This window comes from Diceros bicornis, unplaced genomic scaffold (assembly GCF_020826845.1).
Source record: "Diceros bicornis minor isolate mBicDic1 unplaced genomic scaffold, mDicBic1.mat.cur scaffold_122_ctg1, whole genome shotgun sequence".
NCBI classification, from domain to species: Eukaryota; Metazoa; Chordata; class Mammalia; order Perissodactyla; family Rhinocerotidae; genus Diceros; species Diceros bicornis.
This window is the reverse complement of record NW_026691042.1, coordinates 154943-182835: the sequence shown is the minus strand read 5'-3', so window position 1 is coordinate 182835 and position 27893 is coordinate 154943. Positions and strand designations below refer to the sequence as shown.

Genomic DNA, 27893 nt, shown 5'->3' with positions numbered 1-27893 from the left:
CCCCTGGCGAGCCCCGGCTACTAGGAGAGGCTGGGCCGCCTCCAGCGCGGGCTGCGGGACAGGAACGGCCTACCCGAGGCGGGGGCGGGAATCGGCCGGCGCCCAGGGTCGGCTGGTGCCCTGCCGTCTGTCCTTCCCACTCGCCCCGCCCGTGGTTCCCCTGGGCCTGGGTCCGCCCGCGACGGCCCCCAAGCTCCCACTGGGGCCTGGAGGACAGAGTTTACCGGAGAGACCCCCTTGTTGGAGATCTCCCGCTGAAGGACGCGGCCGCGTCGCTGAATTTGCCCGGAAGGGGGAGTAGGAGTTCTCCTGCCTGTCACTCTCAGTCAAGCCTCGTGAATTTCTCTCGTTCCCTTCTACACGCCCCCTCCGCAGTCTCTTCAAATTGTCATCCCACCCTGACAGCTGCACTGCATCAGTGGTGACAGGTCCAGGAACGCAGGCAGGTGAGTGTGTGTGTGTTTGTCAAACATATGCCCTATTTAAATGCGGGAGACTTTTTGAGGGCCATAGTTCCAGCGAAGGGATGAAATTTCCAGACAGAGAAGTCCAGCTTCTGGAGTATGTATGATACCTTGATTAAGACATGAAAGATGAGAACCGCTGAAGACAGCTAGATCTAAGAGCACATAAAGAAAGAAAATTAAAAAGCACTTTGCTATAAATAACCACATAAAAGATAAGTTGTTGGAACTATTATTTAGCTGCTATATTAATTGGTGTTGGAAATCTCATGAGTTGACAAGAAAGGAAATAGATGTTTGGATCTCTTGATAAACAAAAGGTTTAATGAGTGTTAAAGTTACAAAATCATTTTAGTGAAGAGAGCTGTGTGTGTGTAACAATGCTAAAATGACAACAATAGTTACGTGTAAGGTAAAGGCAGAAGCAAGTGGTTTTGAAAAGGAAGGAATTATATTGGTTTTATGCTAGATTTAATTTTTGTCAAATATTTTTAGAGCATCTACAACAGGCCTCCTTAATTGTCCTCACCATATTTTACTCTTTAATCTTTTTCTACATCCTATTTTCTTTCTGACATACCGCCACTCACCCACCCCAGGAACCTCCTCAACTCCAGCTTTTGAAAAATCACTTCCTTCAGTGGCTTCCCTGCACTAAGTATTGATCAGCCTGTTCCCTAACTCATGCAACGTCGGCATTCTTAAAGGACTCTAGATAGTGGCTTGAGTGACTTGCTCCCTGCCTAGATGGAGAATTCCAGGAGCTCAGAAACCATATCTAGCTGAAGCTTTAGCTGATAATAGAGTACCTTAGGTGGAGGAGGGGCTTGATATATGTTTGTTAAAGGAATGGAAGAAATCCCAAGTCAACCAGCTAATGTCCAGGAGGTATAAATGTCTTGTATAGAACATTAGCCACACATTGCCACCAAATAATGACCATGTTCCAGTCAACCAGGAAGAGTGGACAGTGTGATATTTCAAAGATGATATTGTGTCTGCGTATACTTGATAATTAAAAGACAAGACATTGCTCTGTGCATCAGTACACTTAAACTGCTTTTTCTTAAAGAAAAAAAACCCAGTTTCTTTAATGTTGTTTGTTAGGTTGTGTTTAAAATGAAACCATTGGGGCCAGCCCCATGGCTTAGCGGTTAAGTGCGTGCCCTCCGCTACTGGCGGCCGGGGTTCGGATTCCGGGCGTGCACCGACACACCACTTCTCTGGCCATGCTGAGGCCACGTCCCACATACAGCAACTAGAAGGATGTGCGGCTATGACATACAACTATCTACTGGGGCTTTGGGGAGAAAAAAAAAAGGAGGAGGATTGGCAATAGATGTTAGCTCAGAGCCAGTCTTCCTCAGCAAAAAGAAGAGTATTAGCATGGATGTTAGCTCAGGGCTGATCTTCCTCACACACACACACACAAAAAAAAACCCATTATATATAAGATTAAATACATTAAAAGAAATCACCAGGGGGAAGAACAATAAGAATAATAAAATAATTTTTTGTGTGTGTGTGTGAAGATCAGCCCTGAGCTAACATCTGCCAATCCTCCTCTTTTTGCTGAGGAAGACTGGCCCTGGGCTAACATCCGTGCCCATCTTCCTCCACTTAGATGGGATGCCGCCACAGCATGGCTTGACAAGCAATGCGTCAGTGCGCGTCCGGGATCCGAACCCACGAACCCCGGGCCGGCGCAGCGGAGCGTGCGCATTTAACAGCTTGCGCCACCAGGCCGGCCCCTAAAATAAATTTTAACATTTCAATTCTGCTCCAAGGTTCCTTAACCATTTTGAAAAACTAAAGTTTGGTTTATAGATTCAAACCAATTTAAGCTATTGTCCCATCCCCAAAGTGAAATCTTATACTGAAGTCCAGCTCCAAGTTAAAAAGCAAACAAACAAATAATAAAACAAATTCACCTCTGGGTGTGGGTGTAATTTTTTTCTTTACATTTTACTAATTTATTTTTATTGAGGTCACGTTGGTTCGTAACATTATATAAATTTCAGGTGTATATCATTATATTTCGACTTCTGTATAGAGTCCATCGTGTTCGCCACCCAAAGTCTAGTTTCCATCCGTCACTGTACACATGTCCTGCTTTACCCCTTTCACCCTCCCCACACTCCTCTTCCGCTCTGGTAACCACCAATCTGTTCTCTGTACTGTGTGTGTGTTCGTTTTTTGAGTTGTTTTTTTTTTTAACTGCTTTTTGACTCTGTTCTCTTAGAATAATAGCTTAGTTACCCCAGGCCTTTAGTTATTTGTATCTCTTAGCCCAAGTTCTAAATTTTAAAATGTCACTGGTTCAAATGGCATTCTTTTTGAACTAAGTTCATTGTGAGTTATCATTTTTGCTTCCTGTGCTAGGAACACCTGGCTGTTTATAGTCCTTATGGTATAATAACTGTGTAATGATTATTACTTAATGTTTAACACTTAATGCTTTAACTATTAAGCAAGGTGAGGCTGTTGAAATTGTATAAGGAATTTGAGTCAAATTTTATAGCCTATTCATGGTTCTGCCTTTGGAGGTTGGTTTTATTTTTAAGTCAGTACAGATATGTTGCTGTGTATACTCATTTTTCATTTTAAAAGTCCATGACTAACTCTAATGCATAGTTAATAAGTACAGAGGCTAATAATTTTGGATACACAGAAAAGTGCGGTAGAAACATGGAAACCTGGGTTCCAGTCTGTGAACTGTTGTGTGACCTTGAGCAGGTCGTTCAGCCTCTCTGAACCTTGGTTCTTCACAGAAATGAGAGGCCTTGACTAATATGTAAAGTATGGCCACAGATTTTTTTTTTCTCTAGTAAATAAAGAGCCTCAAAGTAAAAAAGTTGAAAGCTGTAGTTTTGTGAAGCAACAGATAATGAATATCATTGTCTGTACCCTATTGGAGTGTTTGAATGTACCTGTTTTTCGTAACCAATCCCGCTGACCACAAGGACCATTGTCTCCTAAAGCTCCAGAAATTTACAGGCTACGACCTTGGGTAGTCACAGCTGCTTTATCAGTCCACAGATTTCTTGGGAGTGAGAGAGAAAAACAACCTGCCCTTTCTCAGCCCTCTTAGAGGTGGGTCATTGCAATGTTAGCTGGTCTAATAACTGGGCTTTTCCCTTGTACTTGGTGTGTTTCTAGCCCAGATTGTCTTAGCTGTAGTCACACATAGATGTAATTTTATATTCTGAATTTTTTCCTTTTTGTATCAGTGTTTTCTTTGCATTGTGGGAATGTCGTTGAATCTACAAGAGCCTGATGGAATGACTCTGTACAGTGCATATAGTGCCACAAGTGTAGTAGAAACATGTAAGTGGAGTTGACACTTACAATTATATAAAAACATCTGTTTAAAAGGCCCATTAACCAGCCCCAGTGTTTTCAATACCAATATTGATTCAGGGTGAGATATCGTAAAGGTCCAGAAATTGACGCTGAGGTATTAGTTGAGTAAAGCTGAAGATGATATTGATACAAAAACTGAATAACAGGTGGCTTAAAAGGAGGAAACTAGACCACATACTACACTTTAAGGACCACCCAGCTGTGTAAAACTTCGAAAGGTCCAAGTGAGGGGTGCAGGTGCCTGAAACCGTTGACAGCGGGTACATATCCCGGGGCTGGATGTTCCAAAGATTCTGAAACAGAGATTTAATCTGTAGGAATTGCAAAATGATCCTCCCAATAATCCTTTCTCTGGCTTTTTATTGGGGTAGATATCTTGTTTTAAGTTTTAAATTTAAAACATATGAAAGACAGCACTCAGAGGCACTGCTGCATGGATGTTGAGGTTAGAAAATGGGCCTGTGATGAAGAGTGAATTAGAGTAGCATCATTTTGCCTGGAATAGAAGGCCAAGAGGTGTTTGTGGTTTTTCAGTGTAGGAAGTGTCATGCTAGAGAAGAAGTTTGACCAGTCTGTCCCTACTGGAGATAGAGCAAGAACAAAGAAGTTTTATGTTCTTTATTAAAAAGAACTTGCTGCTCGTGAGGTGGTGGATTCCCAAAGAGACTGTGGTCCTTCTTCACTAGAAGTCAGAGGTAAATTGTTACAATTATTTTGAAATGAGTTCAAGCTTACAGAAAAGTTGCAAGTAGAGGACAAAGACCTCTAATATTTCCCTCACCCAGATTCCTCAACTCTTAACATTTTGTTATATTTTCTCTTTCTCTTTCTATCTAAAATTATTAATCTTTTCTGAACCATTTGAGAACTGGTGCCCCATCACTCCTAAGCACTCCAGTGCATAGTTCCAAAAAGCAAGGGTGCTCTCTCTGTGATCACCATATAACCCTCCCAGTCACGAAATCAATGCTGATATACCAATCCACAGACCCCAGTCAAATTTCACCAACTGTCCTAGCACTGTCTTTTTTATCGTCTGGTCCAGGAGTCCATCTGTGAACCCATTTGCCATGTCTCTTCAGTCTCTCCCCATCTGTGCCTATTCCTCAGTCTTTCCCTGCCTTTCCTGTTCCTGACAGTTTCATAGAGAACAGCTTTCATTCTGGAGAGTGAGCCTCAAGCTGGGTCCATCTGATGTTTCTTCATGACCAGATTCCAGTCATGCTTTCTTGGCAGAAATTCCACAGAAGTAAAGCATGACATCAGAGGCACAAGGTCATAGATGCCTTTAAGGGTCTGTCTCATAATTTAGTGACGAATTGCTCACTCTGTCCGGACATTCATTTTTCATGAACTAAATATCCTATTGATCACTGAACCTTAGAAGGGAGGAAAGTGACAAATAAAAATTTCTAACGTGGAAGCAATTATACCATATTTCTTTCACTTCTCTTCTGAGTTCAGTCTTCTTAATGAGAAAATAAAGATCTGTGTGAAGCTATTAGATTAAAAATTTGTTTCTGTAATTTTTTTTTTTTTAATTATTTTTCCTTTTTTTTTAACGTAGGCATACCCCAACTGAGGAAGAGATTATTCCCCAAGCAAAGATTCAGTGTTTGGATTTTGGACCCCATTTTCCCATTAAAAGAATTTTGGTTAAATGATGGTTTCCATTCTAGATTATGCTAAGCAAAGAAATTTACTTAACCTATAATTTAGCTAACAGAGTAACTTTTGGGCTTTTTTTTTTTCTCTGAAGGAAAACAGAAACTAATAATTAAGAGCTCACAAATGGAATGTGGGCTCAGCCCCTGTCCCTCAGGGGGCCAAGCTAGGCTCACCTTCTGTTGGACTCCTTGTCATTGATTCAGTCTTTTCTTTAGCATTTTTCTCTCAGACATTATGTGATTTCTCTTTTGGCCTTTAGTTCTTGTTAACTTAGATTCGCAGTTTGGCTTCAGTTAGATGGGGTTGAAGCTGGTACTTTGGTGGTGGTTGAGCGGGGCCCTCTGTGGTTAAACTTCCCAAGGACTCTTTTTGGGACTGAGATGGCTTCTCATTTAGCAGTTTTACCCCTAGCCCCTTGGTTTTGGCTGCTACCACCCCTGCTGCCCAGTTTCCCCTACCTCTTGCCCAGGCTGGGTGTGCAGGGTAAGCTCTGTCCTCTAGCTGACTGCCAGCACTCACCTGATCATCACAGGATAGCAGTCAGTGACAAATCACGGCGATGTTACAAAGTTGTAAAAAGAAATCCCCCCAAATTTGAAGTAATAGTGTTAGGGGGCCTAGTCTTCATTAAATGTGAGTGAGGGCAGGTCTACTTTTCAGAGACCTCTTCCTAACTCAGCTACTTGGCTCTGCCCAGGCGTGTCTAGTTGGGAACAGAGCAAGCCACCAGTCTTCAATCTAGGGTGGATTTGTGGAGGCATTGTGTCCAGACCTGGTGGGATCCCCATCACTCAACTGTCACCGTCTCAGAGAAGTCTGGCCATATCATATTTTACATATTTATCTTGTTTATTGTCTCTCCTTCCCCCTAGAATGTCAGCTGCCTGAGGGCAGGGGCCTTGGTTGGTGTACACCGGATTAGTCTCCAGACCTAGAACTGTGCCTGGCTCATCATGGCACTCAAGAAATACTTGCTGAGTGATTGAACCTGCTTCCCAGCCTTTTCTTACTGCATTTCCCCATTTACTTTGAGAATCTTGTTTTTGCTTCATTTCAGTGTCCTTTTTGCTTTTTAGACTTCCGTGATGACTGCTAAGTATTTTTGTCTTGAGTTTCAAACGCAGCTGGCATTTTCTGCTTCTGAGAGAGGCCAGAGAAGCATTCTTAGAAAAGTGTGATTTCAAAGGAGATCATGTTCTAAATCCAACTGCCTATTACTTATCAGTGTAATTATTCATAAAACATTTTCTTTCTGTATTATAGTGAAAAGAAGAGATTGGACCTGGAAAAGAAACTTTATGAACATAATCAATCTGATATATGCAGGTAAGAAAGGACAGCGGTAACAGTTTTTAAACCAATTTGCATATGTTAGTCAATAAAAATTTAACCCTAATATATGTTAGAAATACCATAGTTACAGTACTTTTACCATTCTCTTATTTCTGCTGTGTAGTAGTTTCACCTAAACATTGCAATTTAATATAATCACTGTCAAATGTAAGAATAAACTTGGTTAAAATTAGTATAAGATAAAAATTATCTTCTTTTCATCATTCAGTATTTGTGTTATCTCAGGAATCTATTTTGCTTAAATGTCTTAAGAATAAGATGGATTATAGGCCGGCCCAGTGGCGTAGTGGTTGAGTTTCCGTGCTCCGCTGCGGCAGCCCGGGGTTTGCTGGTTCAGATCCTGGGTGCAGACCTACCTACGCATGGCTCGTTAAGCCGTGCTGAGGCAGCATCCCACACAGAAGAACTAGAAGGACCTACAACTAGGATATACAGCTATGTACTGGGGCTTTGGGGATGAAATTATTTAATTAATTAAATAAATAAATTTAAAGAAGAAATTTTGAAAAAAAAAAGAAAGATGCCTTGTGGTCTTTCTTTCTTTTTGGCCACAATTTAAACACCTTGAGCCTGTGTATTGATTAAGGCGTAATTGCTGTAGCTGGCCCTTCAACAAACTGTTGTAGGCAGGGTTACATGGTGTCTCACTTATTCCTGGATATATGATAATGACAGTTAAAATTACTATGAGCAGTGGATAATATACATGTTATCCTTTTTATGTTACTTAATCTAATATTAAGAGCAAAATGTTAATATTTTTAATTCTATTTTATAGAAACTGAACTTCATCCTTAAGCCAGATGTATGGTGTTACCTCCAATATTGTTCATATGAAAAATTTCTGGCTATTATAGCATTTAATCTGTGATTTATTTACATCATAATATGAGTGAGAAATGAAAACATCTCATCCAGAAGAGAGAGAAGCCAAGAATATTTTAAAACCAAATCATCTATCTATTCCATTTATTTCCTCATCTTCAAGCTTATTCTTTGGTTTTAAGATTTAGTGTCCCTCCAAAGGTACCAGTCAGGTAGCCATATGTCTCTAGTAGGTCTAGAGGAGACGAGAAGAGCCAGTGAGATGGTGGAAGAAGTAGCAGTGTTGTAGATGCCGTGGCCTCAGAAGTGGGCCCCAGGCTGAAGGAGTCCAGGGCAGCTGCCATTTTTCTAGCCTCTGGCTAACGGAGCAGAAGACAGGGTATAGACTTTTCCTGCACCCTATTCTTGGGTGGCTTCCTGGTGTAATGGTGGTGGGAGAGGTGAGGTGAGAGAAGAATGGGAACCTTTACCAAGCCATCATTTTGCTGAGTTTGTTCCCCTCGCTCAGCCTCTTGTTGCTTCCTGGAAGAGAGAAGGTATGATTTGCCAAAAATATGCTGTCTTTGACTGCCCGAAGGATAAAATCTAAACTGTCTAACATGGCTGTTTCAATCTGGTTCCCCACAGAAGGCAGAGTGTGAGAGGAGGGTTTGCGTGTAGGTGGTAATTTGTAGGAAGTAGTCACATAAAACTGAAGAGGAGGGCTGGGCAGAATGAAGTAGGAGCTGATCACTGCTGTGGGAACCTAGGGTTCCATCCCTCCAGGTTTTCAGAGGAGCCATGTAGTCTGCCCCTCTTCTCCCCACAAGTGTCCACTGAAGGCAAGGAAGAAGGGGCTGTTTACCTACTGGTTCCTGACCCCTGTTGGTCAGGGCTGTCCCAGGAGGTGTTGACTCCTCACATCCAGGCTTTCCGTGCTGCAGCCCTGGTAGCACCTGATGCACCTGACGCAGGTGCTGCCAGGTTCACTGCATACAGCAGGTTGCTGCAGCTGTGGCTGGTAGAAGAAAAGGTGGGCCAGGAGGATGTGAGGAGGACATGAGAGGTGTCTGGTACAGGGGCTTCCCAGACCCTCCATTATCTGCCCTGGTTTAATTCTCATCATCACCACCCTTGCCAGCCTCCCCCTAAAATTCTTCATGGACCAAAATTCCAGTTTCTGAAGCATGACCAGATCTTTTGTAGCACAGTGTAAGCAGGTAGGCTCTGTCTTCAGGCGCCTCAGTTCAGTCCAAGTCCCACCACCTCTTCGCCCTATGACCTTGGGATGATTACTTCAACTTTCTGTGCGTCCATTTCTTCATCTGTCAAATGGGGATAAGGATATTTATGAGAACTTAATGAGTTAATACATATAGAACCTTAAAGCAGTGTCTGATCCAGAGAGTCAATAATTTATTATTCATCATTATTTTTGTCAATATCATCATTATTCTTATTTATTACTTTTGAGCCTTCTAACATGCTAGTTCCCCTGCCTGAATGTTCTCCCCTCGTCTTTTTACTCTTGCTTTCCCCAATTTTGGGTTAACTCTTACCCATCCTTCAGGTCTTAGCTGAAAAGTAATTTCCACTGTGAAATCCTCCTTGAGTCCTTCTGCTAGGTTAGGGTGTCCAGTCTGTCAGGGTCCCTGACAGGTATTGTACTTACCTGATTGTTTTCCCTGTTGATCCTAGCTGAGTGGCTTTCATATTCATCTTCAGAGCCCTGAATATATGAATGATTGCACGGATGCGTGGATGAGTTGCTTATGTGGTCAGCTTTGAAGGTTATTGTGGAGGCAAGAATGAAACTAGAATTTGGATGGAGAAGGCATGGTTACTATTGTACCTGTTCCAGGTGGACACTGGCCACCCCTGGCAGCTTTACCAAGTGCCTGCATGTGAAAGATAGTACATTTGGGTCTTCCTCCATTACTGTTGCTTGTGTCGAAAATGGCAGATATGGGCAGCAGTAAAACCAGTCTCAGGTTTTTTGTTCAGAAGGAAAAATGGGAACAGCCAACCAAGATTAAAGCACAGTATTAGCATGGTAAGGAAGTTTTTAAAAATTATTGGCCCAGGGGTAGCCTGTTGGTTAATTTTGGACGTCTCCAGTATCTTTGCAAATCTGTGTTTTGAGGGTGAACGTTTTTGTGGTATTTAACTTATTTTTGCTTGCTAAAAGAATGTTGAATAATTTATTGAGCCAAGAATAGAAATGCTACATACCGGGTACTCTTTTATGATTTAAATACTTGTAAAGGAGAAAGAGCTAGAATTAGCAGTGTTGGTTCTTTGAGAAGAATGGGCTGCACAACTTGAGCTATGCAGCATTACACTTTTGATGACAGTCTCTAAAGGTTTTTTCACAATTTGAGTAAAGTTACAGTCCATATATTATTATAAAATATTTGGGAGATAATGTCAGCATCATGATGGAGCAAGCTCTCCCCTTAGACTCTCCCCACTAAGATACAACAAAAAGGACATTCATATACCAAAAGAGGACACTCACACAACACAAAAGACATCTGAGAGACCCACCCAGCTATACATCTGAACGTGGAGGTGCTGGACACCCCCCCAGAGGAAGTGGAAGGAGGTAGGGAGAGCTCCTCTTGCTCCCCAATGGCAGTGACCTCGGGACCGCATGGCTTGCAGAGAGAGGGGGAGAGGCGACCCTCTGTGGGAAAACTGTGACTCTCCAAGTTCGCTCACAGCCCATGGGAAACCCCCACACAGAGGTGACTGAACTGTTGAGGGGTATCTTCATCAAGCTAGCACCCCAGGAGAGCAGATAGCAAAGGAAGAGCGAGAAGCCCCTGGGATTGGGCAGGCAAAAGAAAGCATCCCTCCCCCTGTCCCGTGCTCCAGCACAGCCAGTCGGCCAAAGTATCCATGGATCACTGTGGGCTCAGAATATACAGCTCTTGACCCCCACCCAATGGTGGCAGGTGGAAGCTGCAACCAGATACTATCATGCGGAGACACAAATCCACACCGTCAAACAGTGTGAAAAAATATATTAAATATCCAGACCAGAAGGAAAGTGACAAGCACCCAGAAGTCAATCCTGAAGGCACAGAAACCTATAATCTAAATGACAGAGCATTCAAAATAGCTATCATGGGGGCTGGCCCAGTGGAGTAGCGGTTAAGTTCACACGTTCTGTTTTGGCGGCCCAGGGTTCGCCAGTAGGTATCCTGGGCGCGGACCTACTCACCGCTCCTCAGGACGTGATGAGGCTGCATGCCACATAGAAGAACTAGAAGGACCGACAACTAGGATATATGACTGTGTACTGGGGCTTTGGCGATAAAAAAGAAAAAGAGGAAGATGGCAACGGATGTTAGCTCAGGGCCAATCTTCCTCAAAAGAAAAACAAAACACAAAATAGCTATCATAAAAAGGCTCTATGAGTTACAAGAAAATACAGATAGACAGTTCAATGAAATGAGGAACTTCTTCACAAAAGAGATTGAAACTATAAAGAAAGCCGGTCAGAAATGTTGGAGATGAAAAACACAATGGAGGAGATAAAGAAAAGTCTGGAATCTTTAAAGAACAGAGCTGAGAGTATGGAGGATAGAATTAGAAATCTAGAGGATAGGAATGCAGAAATGCTCCAGATGGAGGAGAAGACAGAACTAAGCCTAAAAAAAAAGAGAGGAAATTCTGCAAGAAATATCTGACTCATTTAGGAAATGCAACATAAGGATTATAGCTATTCGAGAAGGAAAAGAGAGGGGAAAAAGGAGCAGAGAGCTTGTTCAAAGAAATAATAACTGAGAACAGTCCAAACCTGGGGAAGTTTGAAGTTTTTCCAAACCTCTCCAAGGCATGTAATAGTAAAGCTGGCAAAAGTCAATGACAAAGAAAAAATATTAAGGGCAGCAAGGCAGAAGAGAGTAAGGTACAAAGGAACTCCTATCAGGCTCTCAGCGGATTTCACAGCAGAAACTCTACAGGCTAGGAGAGAGTGGAATGATATATTCAAAATTCTGAAAGACAAAAACTTTCAGCCAAGAATATCCAGCAAAAATATCCTTCAGATATGATGGAGAAATAAAAACTTTCCCAGATAAACAAAAGCTAAGAGAGTTCATTGCCACAAGACCCCCACTACAAGAAATGCTCAAGAAGGCCCTCATACCTGGAAAAAAAAAGGGGGGGGGATACAAATCCGTGAGCAAGGAGAAAAATAGGTAAACAAAATCAGAAAAATTGAAGCTCTCTATCAGAACAGGTTAGCAAATACTTAATTATAACAGCAAAGATAAAGGGAAGGAAAACACCAAAAATAAATATAATCTTGTCATTTTAACCACAAACCATAACACAAGATGGAATAAGTTGGGACAATAATAACTTAGAAGGGGAAGAGGAAACGGATGGAATTGACTTAGTCTAAGGAAATAAGAGACTATCAGAAAACGGACTATCTCATCTATGTGATTTTTTATACAAACCTCATGGTAACTACTAAGCAAATAATCAGAACACAGACATGTATGATAAATAAAGAGAAAACTAAGAAAACCATCATAGAGAACTACCAAACTGAATTGGTAGTCCAAAACACACAGGACAAGAAACAAAGGAAGTGCAGAAGAACCAGAAAATAGGTGATAAACTAGTAGCATTAAGCCCTGATATATCAATAATAACTCTAAATGTAAATAGATTGAATTCTCCAATCAAAAGACACAGAGTGGCGGGATGGATTAAAAAACAAGACCCCACAATATGCTGCCTCCAGGAAACACATCTCAGCTCTAAAGACAAACACAGGCTCCGAGTGAAGGGATGGAAGGTGATACTCGAAGCTAATGGCAAATAAAAGAAAGCAGCTGTTGCCATACTTCAGACAAAGTAGACTTCAAGATAAAACAGGTAATGAGAGACAAAGAGGGGCAATATATAATGATAAAAGAGTCACTCCACCAAGAAGGCATGTCACTTATAAATATATATTCACCCAACAGAGGAACACCAAAGTACATACAGCAACTATTAACAAACCTCAAAGGGATATTAACAACAACACAATAATAGTAGGGGACTTTAACACCCCACTTACATCGATGGATAGGTCATCCAGACAGAAAGTCAATAGGAAATAGTGGACTTAAATGAAAAACTAGACCAGATGGACTTAATAGATATATAGAGAGCACTCCATCCAAACACAGCAGAATACACAGTCTTCTCAAGTGCTCATGGAACATTCTCGAGAATAGACCATATGTTGGGAAACAAGGCAAGCCTCCATAAATTTCAGAAGATTGAAATCATAATAAGCCAAATTTTATTCTTTTTGTTGCGATTGTAAATGAGATTGTATTCCTGAGTTCTTTCTGTCAGTTCGTTATTAGAGTATAGAAATGCAACTGATTTTTGTAAGCTGATTTTGTACCTTGCAACTTTGCTGTCGTTGTTGATTATTTCTAATAGTTTTCTGATGGATTCTTTAGTAGGGTTTTCTATATATAAAATCATGTCATCTGCAAACAGCGAGAGTTTCACTTCTTCATTGCCTATTTGGATTCCTTTTATTCCTTTTTCTTGCCTAATTGCTCTGGCCAGAACCTCCAGTACTGTGTTGAATAAGAGTGGTGAGAGTGGGCACCCTTGTCTTGTCCCTGTTCTCAGAAGGGTGGCTTTCAGTTTTTCCCCATTGAGTATGATGTTGGCTGTGGGTTTGTCATATATGGCCTTTATTATGTTGAGATACTTTCCTTCTATACCCATTTTGCTGAGACTTTTTATCATAAAGGGATGTTGGATATTGTCAAAAGCCTTCTCTGCATCTATTGAGATGATCATATGGTTTTTATTCCTCGTTTTGTTAATGTGGTGTATCACGTTGATTGATTTGCGGATGTTGAATCATCCCTGTGTCCCTGGTATAAATCTCACTCGATCATGGTGTGTGTTTTTTTTTTTTTTTAAAGATTTTATTTATTTATTTTTCCCCCAACGCCCCAGTAGATAGTTGTCTGTCATAGCTGCACATCCTTCTAGTTGCTGTATGTGGGACGTGGCCTCAGCATGGCCGGAGAAGCGGCGCGTCGGTGCGATCCCGGGATCGGAACCCGGGCCGCCAGCAGCGGAGCGCATGCACTTAACCGCTAAGCCACGGGGCCGGCCCTGTGTGATCTTTTTAATGTATTGCTGGATTCGGTTTGCCAATGTTTTGTTGAGGATTTTTGCATCTATGTTCCTCAATGATATTGGCCTGTAATTTTCCTTCTTTGTATTGTCCTTGCCTGGCTTTGGTATCAGAGTGATGTTGGCCTCATAGAATGAGTTAGGAAGTGTTCCATCTTCCTCTATTTTGGAATAGTTTGAGAAGGATAGGTTTTAAATCTTATTTGAATGTTTGGTAAAATTCTCCAGAGAAGCCATCTGGTCCTGGACTTTTATTTTTTGGGAGGTTTTTGATTACTGTTTCAATCTCTTTACATGTGATTTGTCTGTTCAGATTCTCTATTTCTTCTTGATTCAGTTTTGGAAGGTTGTATGAGTCTAAGAATTTATCCATTTCTTCTAGATGTCCAATTTGTTGGCATATGGTTTTTCATAGTGTTCTCTTATAATCCTTTGTATTTCTGTGGTGTCCATTGTAATTTCTCCTCTTTCATTTCTAATTTTATTTATTTGAGCCTTGTCTCCTTTTTCCTTAGTAAGTCTGGCTAAAGGTTTGTCAATTTTGTTTATCTTCTCAAAGAACCAGCTCTTTGTTTCATTGATCTTTTCTACTGTTTTTTAATGGTGACAAAGGGGCCATACTAATGTAAGGTGCTAATCACAGGGAAAATTTGGTGTGAAGTATATGGGAACTCTGTATTATCATCACAATTTTCTGTAAATCTAAAACTATTCTAACATTAAAATTTTATTTAACAATTTTTTAAAAATAAAGGCAGGGCTCCCTGATATCAATAAGCCTCGTGAAAATGCATTCATTAATAATCAGAGGAAGCACCCCCCACATGCTTGTACATGCACGCACACACGCACACACACACACACACACACACACACAAACTCGGGCACAGGGAGGGAGCCCCGGATCTGACTCTGACATCTCAATGAACAGATTCCAAAAAGCAATTACACTGCCAAGTATTATGCTAAAACAATTATTGAAATTGCTATTCAAAAACAGTTAATGGATTAATTAAGACAGATTGACCTAAAAGCTGATTTAAAATTAACCTGACGCGTGCATGCTATCTAGATAATGACTCTCTCCTATGAGCTAGCCTCTCATTAAAATCAAATTCCACTGGGAGAAATTACACACTTGCACCATGATTGGGAAGAACAGGCCGCGTTCACTCAACCACTGATGGAACTGGAGGGTCATCAGACGAGGTAAATGGAAATGAGTGTCCTGTCCTTCTAGGTGTGCTGCGATCTGTCTCAGTAACAAGCCACCTCCCTCCCATTTTTCCCTTTGAAAATGATGGAAACTCATTAAAATTGCGTCAGCTCAGGACCCCAAACCACTAGGTGCCTGAGTGGGCACATCTGAAGCTTCCAAAGGGAAAGATCGGAAGGGAGGGGTCGTGGGCTGGGGTCCCGTGGACGCACTGCGGGCAGGGAAGGGAGCTGAGCAGCTCTGAAAATGAGGCCCCTCAAGCACTTGAGGAAACTCGATGGCTTCTACCCCTCGTTTCTCTAAAGGTGAGAAAACCCATGCTTGTTGGAGACCAAACTCCAGGCGGGTGGCAGAGGCAGGAGCTCTTTTCAGCGTAATGCTTTTCCCCACCCAGCACCTTCTCCTTTCCACTGCCGTATCCAGATGGAAAGAACTCATGGTGAGGTTTTTGGGTCTACAGGCCTGGATCACACCTTGCTCCTGAGTTTAGCCCAGGGGTGTCCCAGTCTGAGTGAGCAGTTTTCACTTGTCCCCATATCCCTAGCCGGCTGCCTGCCACTGGCTAACCTAGGATCCTGTGGTGTGTGCGCCCATGTTGGGGGACGCACCTGAGAAGGCCCGCCCTGCTGGAGGAGGGTCATGGGCACCCCTCCCTCCAAGGGCCCTGGCTCCTGGCAAGAATGTCTCAGCTGATGTCTGGAACACAGGGGTGTAGGCTCCTTGTTCCTTGTAAACCCCTGGAGTTACTTTGATAACATTTTTTTAAATGGATCCCCTGCTCAGCATTTTTATGAGATAAAGAATTTCCCCCATTAAAATTATTCAAGTTTAGTAATAATATATTATTGGGACAAGCAGGAAAACACAGGATGCTCCAAAACGATCCATTACTTGGAGGATTTTAAAATTCTAATGAGAGAAACCACTCTCTCTCATTGTTCATCCTCTTGGCCATCAGCAGGATTAGTCTGGGAGAAGGACAAGGCAGGAATTGGGTACATTCCTTATTTATCCCTCTGATTTCTCCAGAGTTTTTCTTTTCTTCAAAGAGAAATCTCTGGGCTCTGCAGGGCTTGTCAGTGGTGATGTCAGGCAACTCTGAGACTGTGCAGAGCAGGAGGATGAGAACAGGGGAGGGAGAAGAGGAAGAGCTGGGACCATCACTTCCCATCACAGGCTGAGGCTGAGTTAATCTCCACCTAGGTCAGGATCCCAGGAATCGGATGTCATCGGCCTTGTCACACCGTGGGGGTTGGGAACAGAGAACAGCCAAGTCGCCACGGCCACTTTCAGAGAAATAAACAAAGTGGGAGGGCACCACTGGGAGCCAGTTTGAAAATGGTCACTAATGTGAAATAATAAGACACACTTTTCAGAAAAGTGAAGACAATTCTTTTGGTTCTCAGACTCGCAAACACCGTGTGTTCTTTAGGAGCAGACTGAAGCCGTTGACCTCTAGGGTGATTGTGAAAGGAATTTGGGCTCCGTCACTGTTTCTGAATAAGTCAGAACAGTCCAGCACTCACTCCTTGGCAGTGCGGAAGATGACCGGTGTCCAGGTGCTGGGGGGTTGAGACCTCTATCACTCAGGGCATCCTGCCAGGCAGAGGGGGCTGGCCTGGTGGCCACTAGACTTTTATCAGATGTGGGATTTGCAAATATTTTCTGCCATTTTGGATTGTGGATTATCTTTTTTCCTTCTTAATATTCTCCTTTTATGCACAAAAGTTTTTCATTTTGAAGTCCGATTTGTCTAATTTTTCTTTTGTTACTTGTGCTTTTGGTGTTATATCTAAGAAATCATTGCCAAATTCAAGTCACAAAGATTTACTCCTATGTTTTCTTCTATGAGTTTTCTAATTTTGGCTCTTATATGTAGGCCTTGGATCCATTTTGAACTCATTTTGTGGATGGTGTGAGGTGAGGGTCCAGCTTCACGCTTTTGCATGTGGGTGTCCAGTTGTTCCAGCACCTGTACTAACTGTTTGTGGGTTTCTTCGGATTTTTCCTCATGTATGATTCTATCTGCATAAAGAGGCATAAAGAGGCAACTCTACTGCATTTCCAATTGTTGTGATTTTTATTTTTATTTTATTTCAAACTGTCTGTGCCTTTATATTTAAAGTGCAATTTTTGTAGATAGTATACATTTGGGTCTTATTTTTATATCCCTCCCGAGAATCTCGGCCTTTAACTGAACTCTTCGGTCCACTAATGTGTAAAATGATGAGCAAACAAGATGGTGGGATAGGAGTTTCAAGCACAGGTTGTTCAGCAACAGCCTTGAACAAAAAGAACAAAGTTGGAGGCATCACACTTCCTGACTTCAAAATATACTACAAAGCTATGGGGGCCAGCCTGGTAGCATAGTGGTTAAGTTCGCCTGCTCCACTTCGGAGGCCCAGGGTTCACAGGTTCAGATTCTGAGCGCGGACCTACACACTGCTCATCAAGCCATGCTGTGGTGGTGCCCCACATACCAAAAATAGAGGAATATGGGAACAGATGTTAGCTCAGGGCTAATCTTCCTCACCAAAATATATATATGTATACTACAAAGCCATAGTAATCAAAACAGCATGGCACCGGCATTAAAACAGACACACAGACCGATGGAACAGAAGAGAGAGCCCAGAAATAACTCCATGCATTTATGGTAAATTGATCTTTGACAAAGTTGTCAAGAATACACAATGGGGAAAGGATAGTCTCTTCAACAAATAGTGTTGGGAAAACTGGTTTTGCACACATGGAAGAACTGAACCCTTACCTCACTCCGTATGTAAAAATTAACTCAAAATGGATTAAAGACTTAAATTTAAGACCTGAGACCATAAAACTATTAGAAGAAAATATAGGAGAAAAACTTGAGTTTGGTCTGGGCAATGCTTTTTTTGGACATGACCCCAAAAGCAGAGGCAACAAAAGTAAAAGTAGATTAATGGGATTCATTCAAACTAAAAAGCTTCTGCACAGCAAAGGAAATCATCAACAGAGTGAAAAGACAACTTACAGAATGGGAGAAAATATTTGCAAACTGTAATCTGATGAGGGGTTAATATCTAAAATATATAAAGAACTCATACAACTCAATAGCAAGAAACAAGTAACTCATCTGAAAAATGAGCAAAGGATATGAATAAACATTTCTCAAAAGAAGACATATGAATGGCCAACAGATACATGAAAAGGTGCTCAACATCACTAGTCATCAGGGAAATGCAAATCCAAACCACAATCAGATATCACCTCACACCTGTTAGAATGGCCATCATCAAAAAAACAAAAAATAACATGTCTTGTTGAGGATGTGGAGAAAAGGGAACCCTTGTGCACCATTGGTGGAAATGTAAATTGGTGTGGCCACTGTGGAAACCAGTATGCAGGTTCCTCAAAAAATTAGCAATAGTATCAATAGAACACCTTGGTATGATTGATAGAACCAATCATTGTACATAAAACAGATCTGCACATATATGATAAATAAAAGAACGTAAGGGAAAAAATTAACAGTAGAACTACCACGTGATCCAACAGTCCCACTCCTGGGATATATCCAAAGGAAATGCAATCAGTATTTCAAAGAGATATCTGTACCCCCATGTTCACTGCAGCATTAATCACAGTAGTCGAGATATGGAAACAACCCAAGTGTCCGTTGACAGATGAATCGATAAAGAAGATGTGGTACATATACACAACAGAATATTATTCAATCATGAGAAAGAAGGAAATCCTGCCATTTGTGACAACACGGATGAGCCTGGAGGACATTAAGCTAAACGAAACAAGCCAGACAGAGAAAGACAAATATGGTATAATCTCACTTATACGTGGAATCTAAAAAAACAGAAAAACACATGGAACTCATAGAAGCAGAGATTAGAACGGTTACCAGGGGCTGGGGTTGAGGGGGGGAGATGGTGGTCAGGGGTACAAAGCTGCAGTGATGCGGGTTGAATAAGTCCAGAGATCTAACGTACAGCATGATGACCACAGTTAATACTACTGTGCTGAATACTTGAGATCCGCTAAAAGAGTAGCTGGGTGCTCTCATCACAAAAAAATGGTAACTGTGTGAGGAGATGAGGTGTCCATTAACTTGACTGAAGTAGTTATTTCACTACGTATATGTACATCAAATCAGCATTGGATACTTTAAAATATATAATTTTTATTAAAAATATATAAAATTAAAAATAAATAGCTATTGACATAGTTTTGGGTCTGTAACTTTATTTCCTTTCTCTATTCGTTTCCTCCAGTTTTTTCCCCTTTATTTGTCTTTTTAAAACTTTCCTACTGGTTTTTCCAAAGGAAGTAATGGAGACATGATTCACATGCCATAAAAGTCAAGTTTTTTTATTTTACAGTACTATTTGTTATGAACACATGCATTCATAAACCACCACAGAAATCAAGACAGAAAACAGCTCTGCTGCTCCCAAAATTCCCTGTCTGCCCCTTGTGGCAGCCCCTCCTCCCCACTAGCCAACACTGATCTGCTCCCTATCAGTAGTTCTGCTTCTTCCTGAATCTCACAGGGATGGGATCACACACTATGTAACAACTTTTTGAGCTTTACCTTCTTTACTTAGCAGATTGTATTTGATAGTCATCCATTTCGTCTCACATATAAAATGCTTATTCCTTTTCATTACTGAATAATATTCCATTGGATGGATGTGCCACTTATTTACTAGCTGAAGAACATTTATATCTACAGTTTGTCTGTTTGGGTTGTTTCCAGTTTTTGGAAATTGTGAATAAGTCTGCTATAAACATCAACATACAGATTTTTGTGTGAACGTAACATTTTGATTCTCTTTGACATATATCCAAGAATAAGATTACTGGATCAGAAAGATTACATGGTCAACATTTCTTTAACTTTACAAGCAACTCTCAAAATGTTTTCCAATATGGCTGAAACATTCTGCTTTCCCAGCAGGAGTGTAGGAGCATTCTGGTTGCTCTGCTTCCTTGCCAGTACTTGATATTGTTGCTAATTTTTTAAGCCATTCTGAAAGGTGCACACATGTATCTCATTGTGGTTTTAATTTGAATTTCTCTGATGACTGATGATGTTGAGCATTTTTTCCTGTACTTTCATTCCATTTGTGTATCATTTTTGCTGAAGTGCCTCTTCAAATCTTTTGCCAATTTTTTACGAGGTTGTTTGTTTTGTTATTCAGATTTAAGAGTTCTTCATATACACCGAATAAAAAGCCTTCACAGATATGTGTTGCAGAAATGGTTTCTCCCAGTTTTTGACTTGTTTTCCTTCTCTCAACAGTGTCTTTTGAAGAGAAGAAGTTCTTAGTTTTGATAAAGTTTAACTAAACAAAATTTGTTATGGGTGTGCTTTTGGTTTCACACCTGAGAAATCTTTGCCTAATCCAAGGTCATGAATATTTTCTCCCAGAAGATTTATAGTTTTAGATTTTACACTTACTGCTATGATTCACTTTGAGTTAATTTTTGTATGTGGTGTGAGACATGGGTCCAAGGATTTTGGGGTTTTGTTTTGTTTTGAGTTATATATTATGGTGGATATTTTTGCATATGAATATTCCATTTTTCCAGTGCCTCTTTTTGAAAATACCATTCTTTCTCCATTAAGTTATTTTAGCAACTTTGTCAAATATCAATTGCTCATACATGTGTGGTTCTGTTTCTGGATTCTCTCTTCTGTTCCACTGATCTGTGTGTTTATTCGTTCACCAGCACACTATTGATTATCGTAATGTTATAATATGCCTGGAAAGCAGGTAGTTTAAGGCCTCCAACTTTGTTCTTCTTTTTCAAAGTTGTTTTGGCTATTCTAATTACTTTGCCTACTCAAATAAATTGTAGAATCAACTTCATAATTTCTACCAAAAATATGCTGGAATTGTAATTGGTATAGATCAACTTAAGGAAAATTAATATTTAAAATACTGAGTCTTCCAATCCACGAACACTGTATATTTCTGCTGGGGTCTGAATGCTTATGTCCTCCCAAAATTCACATGTTGAAATCCTAACCCCCAAGGTTGAGAGTGTTAGAAGGTGGGGCCTCTGGGAGGTGCTTGTGTCATGTGGGTCGAGCCCTCATGAACAAGATTAGTGCCTTTATAACAAAAGAGGCTCCAGAGAGAGCCCTTGTCCCCTCCACCGTGTGAGGACACAGCAAGAAGGCACCAGCTATGAACCAGGAAGCGGGCTGTCACCAGAATGTGACCGTGCTGGCACCTTGATCTTGGACTCTCAGCCTCGAGAACTGTGGGAAATAAATGTCTGTTGTTTATAAGCTATCCAGTCTGTGGGTTTTTTTATAGCAGCCCGAATAGACTAAGACCATTTCCCTGCTTATTGAAGTTTTCTTTTACTTCTTCCATCAGTGTTTTGTAGTTTTCAGCATAGAGATTCTACAGGCATATTATAGGATTTATTCCTAAATATGTTATGATTTTTGTTGCTATTGTAAGTTGCACTTTAAAAATGTCAATTTCTGGGGGCCGGCCTGGTGGCGCAGTTGTTAAGTTCTCATACTTCACTTCCACGGCCCTGGGTTCTCGGGTTCAGATCCTGGGCATGGATCTACACACTGCTCATCAAGCCATGCTGTGGCAGCATCCCATACAAAGTAGAAGAAGATTGGCACAGGTGTGAGCTCAGGGACCATCTTCCTCAAGCAAAAGAAAAAACATGTCAATTTCCAATCATTTATTGCCACTGTATAGAAATACAAATGATTTTCGTATGTTGACTTTGTATCCTATGACCTTGTTACACTCATTTATGAATTCCAGTAGCCTTTTTTTTTGCTATATTCTTAAGGATTTTTTATGTAGACAGTCATGTCATCTGTGAAAAAAGACAGTTTTACTCCTTCCTTTCTAATCTGTATGCCTTTTATTTGATTTTCTTGCTATTTCACACCAACTAAGAATCCAGTGGTGTTAACTGGGGACAATGAGAGCGGATGTCTCTGCCTTGATCCTGACTTACAGGGGAAGCCTTTAGTCTCACTGTTTGTGATGACTGCAGGTCCTCAGGGACGCCTTGTATCAAGTTAGAGAAGTTCCCTCTACTTCTACTTTCCTGGACTTTTATAAATGGATGTAGAATTTCTTCAAATGCATTTTCTGCATGTCACATGATTTTCTTCTTTACTCTGGTGATGTGGTGGATTACATTGTTTTATTTTTTGTCCTATTGGCTATTTTTTTTTTTCAGTCATTTCTCCAGGGTTCACAATCTCCATCTCTAACTTTTCCTATTCCACTTACAATGAACATTTTAGTACTTCAGGTAAAATATGGAAATAGTGCAGCCATATTGGGCCACCCCGCCCATCCTTTATGCTGTAGTAACTGTACGTACTGCATCTACATATCTTATGAACCTCAGAAGAAAATATTATCATTTTTTAAAGACTTTATTTTTTTAGAGCAGTTTTTGTTTCACAACAAAATTGAGTGTTTGGTACATATATGCCCTGCTCCCATATGCACAGCCCCCCTATATCAGCTTTGCCCATCGGATGGTGTATTTGTTACAGATGACGAACCTGCACTGACATGTCATCATCACCCAAAGTCCACAGTTTACACCAGGTTCATTCTCGCTGTTGTGCATTCTGTGGGTTTGGACAGATGTCTGATGACATGTATCCACCATTACTGTGTCATACAGAATAGTTTCACTGCCCTAAAATCCCTCTATGCTCACCTATTCATCCTTCTGCCCTCCCCATAATATTACAGTTTTTACTGTAAGTTGTGTGTATTATACAAAAGTTAGAAGGAGAAAGCAGAAAAAATGAGTAGCCTTTGACATTTACCTAGATATTTACCATTTCTGAAGCTACTTATTCCATTCTGAGGATCTGAGATTCCTTTTCTGGTATAATTTCCCTTCTCCTAAAGAATTTCCTTTAGCATCTTCTGTTGTAGAGATTTGCTGGTAATAATTTCTCTTAGTTTCTCTAAATCTGAAAATGCTGTCTTTCAACAGTGATTTTCGAAGGATATTTTTGCTGGATATACGATTCTGCATTGACAGGTCTTTTTTTCTCTCTCTCTCAACACTTTAAATCTCTTTTCTCATTCTCTTCTGGTCCCCATAGTTTCTGATGAGAAGTCAGCTATTAATCAAATCATTATTCCCCTCTGTGTGAAGTGTCATTTTTCTCTGTTGCTTCCAACATTTGCTTTTCGGCCTTGGTATCCAGCTGCTTGATCTGATGTGTCTCTATGTGGGACTGTCTTCATTCTGCTTGGTGTTAGTTGAGCATCATATTTGCAAATGTCTATCTTCCATCACTTGGATAATTCCAGCCACTATTTCTTCAAGTATTTTTGTCTGCACATTCTCTCTCTCCATTCCTTCTTTGAAGCAGACCACATGTATATTAAAGTTTGATCTTACTTAAGAGTGACTGAGGCTCTGTTATTTTTCCACCCTTTTTTCTTTCTATTTTCCATGTTAATTTCTATTGCTCTACTTAAATTCCATGTGAAGAATTTATTTCTAATATTGTATTTTTCAATTCTAAAATTTTCTTTTTTAAATTTTTCTGCTGAGATTTCCTACTCTTTCATTTTCTACAAGCATGTTTGTTTACCTTCACGGAGGATAGTTATGACAATCACTTTAAAATCTTTGTTTAATACTTATGCTTTCAGCCAAGATGAAATAACAGGGAACTAATTTACCCTTCTTCCCACAACAACTGAAAATTTTGGGGAACATATATGAAACAGTAGTTTTCATGCAGTGGGTCTCAGGCAGCAGAGTTCAGTGACCCCTGAGAGACCTGGAACTGATGAGGTGGGCCCTGTGATGGCCCTGCTGCCTGGAGAGAGAATTCCAGGCTCCAGCACAGGGAAGGAGAACCCAGGTGGACCCCTGAGCTCTCCCTGAGTTGAAGAGATGGCACTGGGTGTCCTGGGAGGCTGAGGTGACTAGAGCACATATGGAAGACCACCCAAGAAGTGAGAACTGCAGCAAGAGAGAACTTCACAGATTCTCCGTGGGCCCACTGCATCTTCCACTGAGTAATGACCAGTGCACCCATGTGAGGAAACTACCCAACACTACAGAATCAAACACCAAAATATTAGAGGAAATAATTCTTGGAGCTCACACAGACAGGAATGGTTTGGGTTCAACCAGTCCACACATGGCTTAGGAAAGCCCCATAACTCGCAGGAGATTGTGTCCAGTATTCAGAGTGGCCTCAGTGGTGGAACACAGTCAGCCCTGGACTAAAGGTTACTCAGATCCCACCTAACAAAGCTTAGAATCAGCTTGAATGTTTCCAATTGTTTCAAAGTAACACAACTCTGCCCCAGGAAACAGCTCAAGAATATTTTTAGGAGTACAAACTATCCAGGTTCCAACAACGAAAAATACACAATGTCTACCAGCCAACCAGAAATTACCTGGTATGCAAAAAAGCAGAAAAACACATCATGTAATGAGGAGACAAATCACTCAATTGATACTGACCACAAATAGCACAGATGACGTAATTCATAGACAAAGATGGGATGTTATTACTGTCATCATATTCCACATGTTCAAGAAGTTAGAGACAAGACTGACAATGTAGGGGGTCGGGGGTGGGTGAAATAGGTGAGGGGATAAGAGGTACAAACTTCCAGTCATAAAATGAATAAGTCATGGGGATGGGATTACATCATGGGGAACAAAGTCAACAATATTGTCATAACTTTGTATGGTGACAGATGGAACTAGATTTATCATGGTGATCACTTTATAATGTATATAAATGTCAAATCACTATGCGGTGCGCCTGAAACTATCATATTATTGTATGTCAATACTTCAGTAAAAAAAAGAAAAGGCTGATGATGTTAAGTAGAAATATGGAAGATAGGAAAAAGACCCAAAAACTTTTAGAGATGAAATGTCTGTAATTAAACATCTGTAATGAAAACTTACTAGATGAGATTAAGAGCAAATCCGTCAAAAGGTTAATGAACTTGAAGACATACCATAGAAACCATTCAAAATAAAATAGAGAGAGAAAATAGACCAAAGAAAATGAACAGAAAGTTAACTGCAGGACAACTTCAAATGGCCTAAAATATATGTAATCAGAGTCCCAGAAAGAGAAAGAGAAGAAAACAGAAAAAACAATTTGAGGAAATAATGACTGAAAATTTTCCATATTTTATTAAAAAAAAAAAAAACTATAAACCCACATATCCAAGATACTTAATGAACCCCAAGTCTAAGAAGTATGAAGAAGGCACATTATAATTAAATTGCTTAAATAGGGTGATAACAAGATAATCATGAAATCAGACAGGAGATAGAAAGACCTGCTGAGTGCAGAGGAACAAAGGTTAGAATGAAGGCAGATCTCTTACTGGAACTGAGGCCAGAGCAGAGTGAAGCAAGGTCTTCAGAGTATTGAGAAAAAAAGCTGCTAATTTATGATTCTATGCCTGGCAGCAAAGGGTACAAATAAGATAGAATATCAACTTTCTCAGACACACAAGAGCTGAGATAATTCACGGTCACCAGCGGATCAGCGCTGAGAGATGCTGAAGGAAAATGACACAATATGGAAACCTTATGTGAAGAAAGGGATAGAGAGCACTTTCTGTGGGGTATGTAACATGTTGAATAAAACGTGTGACAACATGGACACGGAGGCTGCAGTGGGGGTGGGAGAGTACTGTTGTGAGGTTGTTCAGGCGTCATGAAGTGGTCTGATATTATTTGAAGATAAACTGTGAAAAGTTAACGATGTTTACTGTAAACCCTAAGGCATGCACACACACGCATGCACACAGCAAAGACTTATCCAGAATAAGCCAAAAAAGATTAAATGGAATCATAAAAAATACTTAAATTATCCAAAAAAAAGCAGTCTAAGAGGAAAAAGCAAACAAAAAACAGATTGGTCAAATAAGAAACAAATCGCAGGATAGATTCAAATCTAACTATTATCAGCAGTAACATTAGATGACAGTGGTCTAAAAACCCCATTTAAAAGGCATAATTTGTCAGATTGAATAGGAAAGCAAACTCAACTACATGCTGCCTACCCCAAACCCACTTTAAATATAAAAACACAAATAAATTAAAAATAGAGATTGGAAAAACATGCCATGCTAACACTAGTTGAAAGAAAGCTGGAGAAGCTATACTAATACTAGATAAAGCAGATTTCAGGCACAGTGAATATGACCGGGAATAAAGGAGGTCGTTGTGAAATACAAAAGGGTCCATTATCAAGAAGACATAATACAGACTGTTTATGCACCTAATAACCGAGCTTTATGGCACATGAAGAAAAATCCTTATCTGCCAGTTCCAACACCTGGGTCATCTTGGGATCTATCTCAGTTGATCCTCTTTTCTCTTAATAATGTGTCCCATTTACTTGATTTTTGGATGTTGGGTGATTTTGCACTGTGTCCTGGACATTATGAATGTGGTGTGGTGGAAATTCTGGATTCTGTTATTTTCCACCAATGACTGTGTCTCTTGGTTCAGCAGGTAGTGATCTCAGCTGGTCTTGAACCGCAAACTGGCTCCTGGCTGCAGCGCCAGCCTCAGTTCAGATCTTCTGTTGTTAGCGAGTGGCTTGCGCATGCGTGGTTCAGTCCGTCAGAAAGGTGAGGGCAGAGTCTGAAGTTTCCCCTGCACATTTCTTCCCCTCCTGCAATCCCCCTCCCTCTTCAGTGACCATGTCTGGGACTAGGTGCCTGGAGAAACTCAAAGGTGGGTTTGGAAGCAATTAACTGTTATTCCAAGCTGTTTCTTTTCCTTTTGTAGGTTAAGGAGATGTAACCACCAGCCATCCTGAAACTGACCAAATGAGGCACTCAAGGGAGATGTAACCACCAGCCATCCTGAAACTGACCAAATGAGGCACTCAAGGGAGATGTAACCACCAGCCATCCTGAAACTGACCAAGCCTCACCACAAGAGCTATGCCCATGACCTTTGCTTTATTTTTAATGCAAAGATCTCTCCAGGAGGAGCTTAGGCCTCATTATGTGGAAGCATGTTCTCCAACTGAGCCTGTGCTAGTGAATACCCCCACCTCTCCCTTTTGAATATTATTCCCCAACTGAAATAAAAGTTCCTGCTTCCCTTAGTTCTGGGACGCCATGACTTTGGAAATGATTCCTCACGGCCTCCTATTTGCTGCAAATACAGTTTACTTTGTGAGACAACTTCCACTGGTATAGTCTTATTTAACTCACCAGGAGGCGAGCCCACTTGGTTCGGTAACAAGCCCACTTGGTTTGGTAACAACCACAGCCCCCCAGTTTCATTTTTCTTGTTCTTGGGCTGTGAAGACTGTGGTTTTCCCAGAGCCACTGCCTCCCATGCCCTGCTCTGACTGCACATGGCCCCAGACTGGAAGCCACAGGAATTCACTTCAAACTACTCCCCTGGAATCTGTCTGCTGCTGTTCACTCCCCAGTGCCGTCAAGTGGCTCCTGGTTGCATTATGTACAGATTTTCTAGTTGTTCTCTGTGGGGGAGGCAGTGTGGCGTGATTTCACAAAATCATTACAGGAAGCAGAACCAGTAATTACCCGTCCACTTTTAGAACTGCCTTGTGCACGAACCTCACATCCTTTGAGTCACATTTGGAAAAAGTGTACTTTTCATCTGTTTCAAAGGTCGAGATAGCTTCACTGCAGGGGACTTGAATAGATTACCATCTTCCAGAGGACATGAGTGCAGCGTAGTGAACGGAACCCCTGAATAGCCACGGGTGCACTAGACGAGGGTTGGGGCCGGCTACCACAGGAGGGAGGAAGAGAGGACAGCTGGAGCCTATTCTGTTTTCAGAGTCCCTGTCTCAGCAC

The 27893-nt window shown here is 41.0% G+C and overlaps 1 long non-coding RNA gene across 2 annotated transcripts; it reads left to right on the top strand.

Annotated features, from left to right (window-relative positions):
- Nucleotides 1-108: 108 nt before the first annotated feature.
- On the top strand, nt 109-27249 carry LOC131402510 (uncharacterized). Of its 2 annotated transcripts, none has more exons than XR_009218728.1 (4): nt 109-446; nt 6759-6821; nt 26563-26684; nt 26845-27249. It is a non-coding gene; the product is annotated as an uncharacterized LOC131402510 (long non-coding RNA). The 2 variants fall into 2 exon arrangements; XR_009218727.1 differs by having other exon boundaries at nt 110-446; nt 26566-26684.
- The last annotated feature ends 644 nt before the right edge of the window (nt 27250-27893 follow it).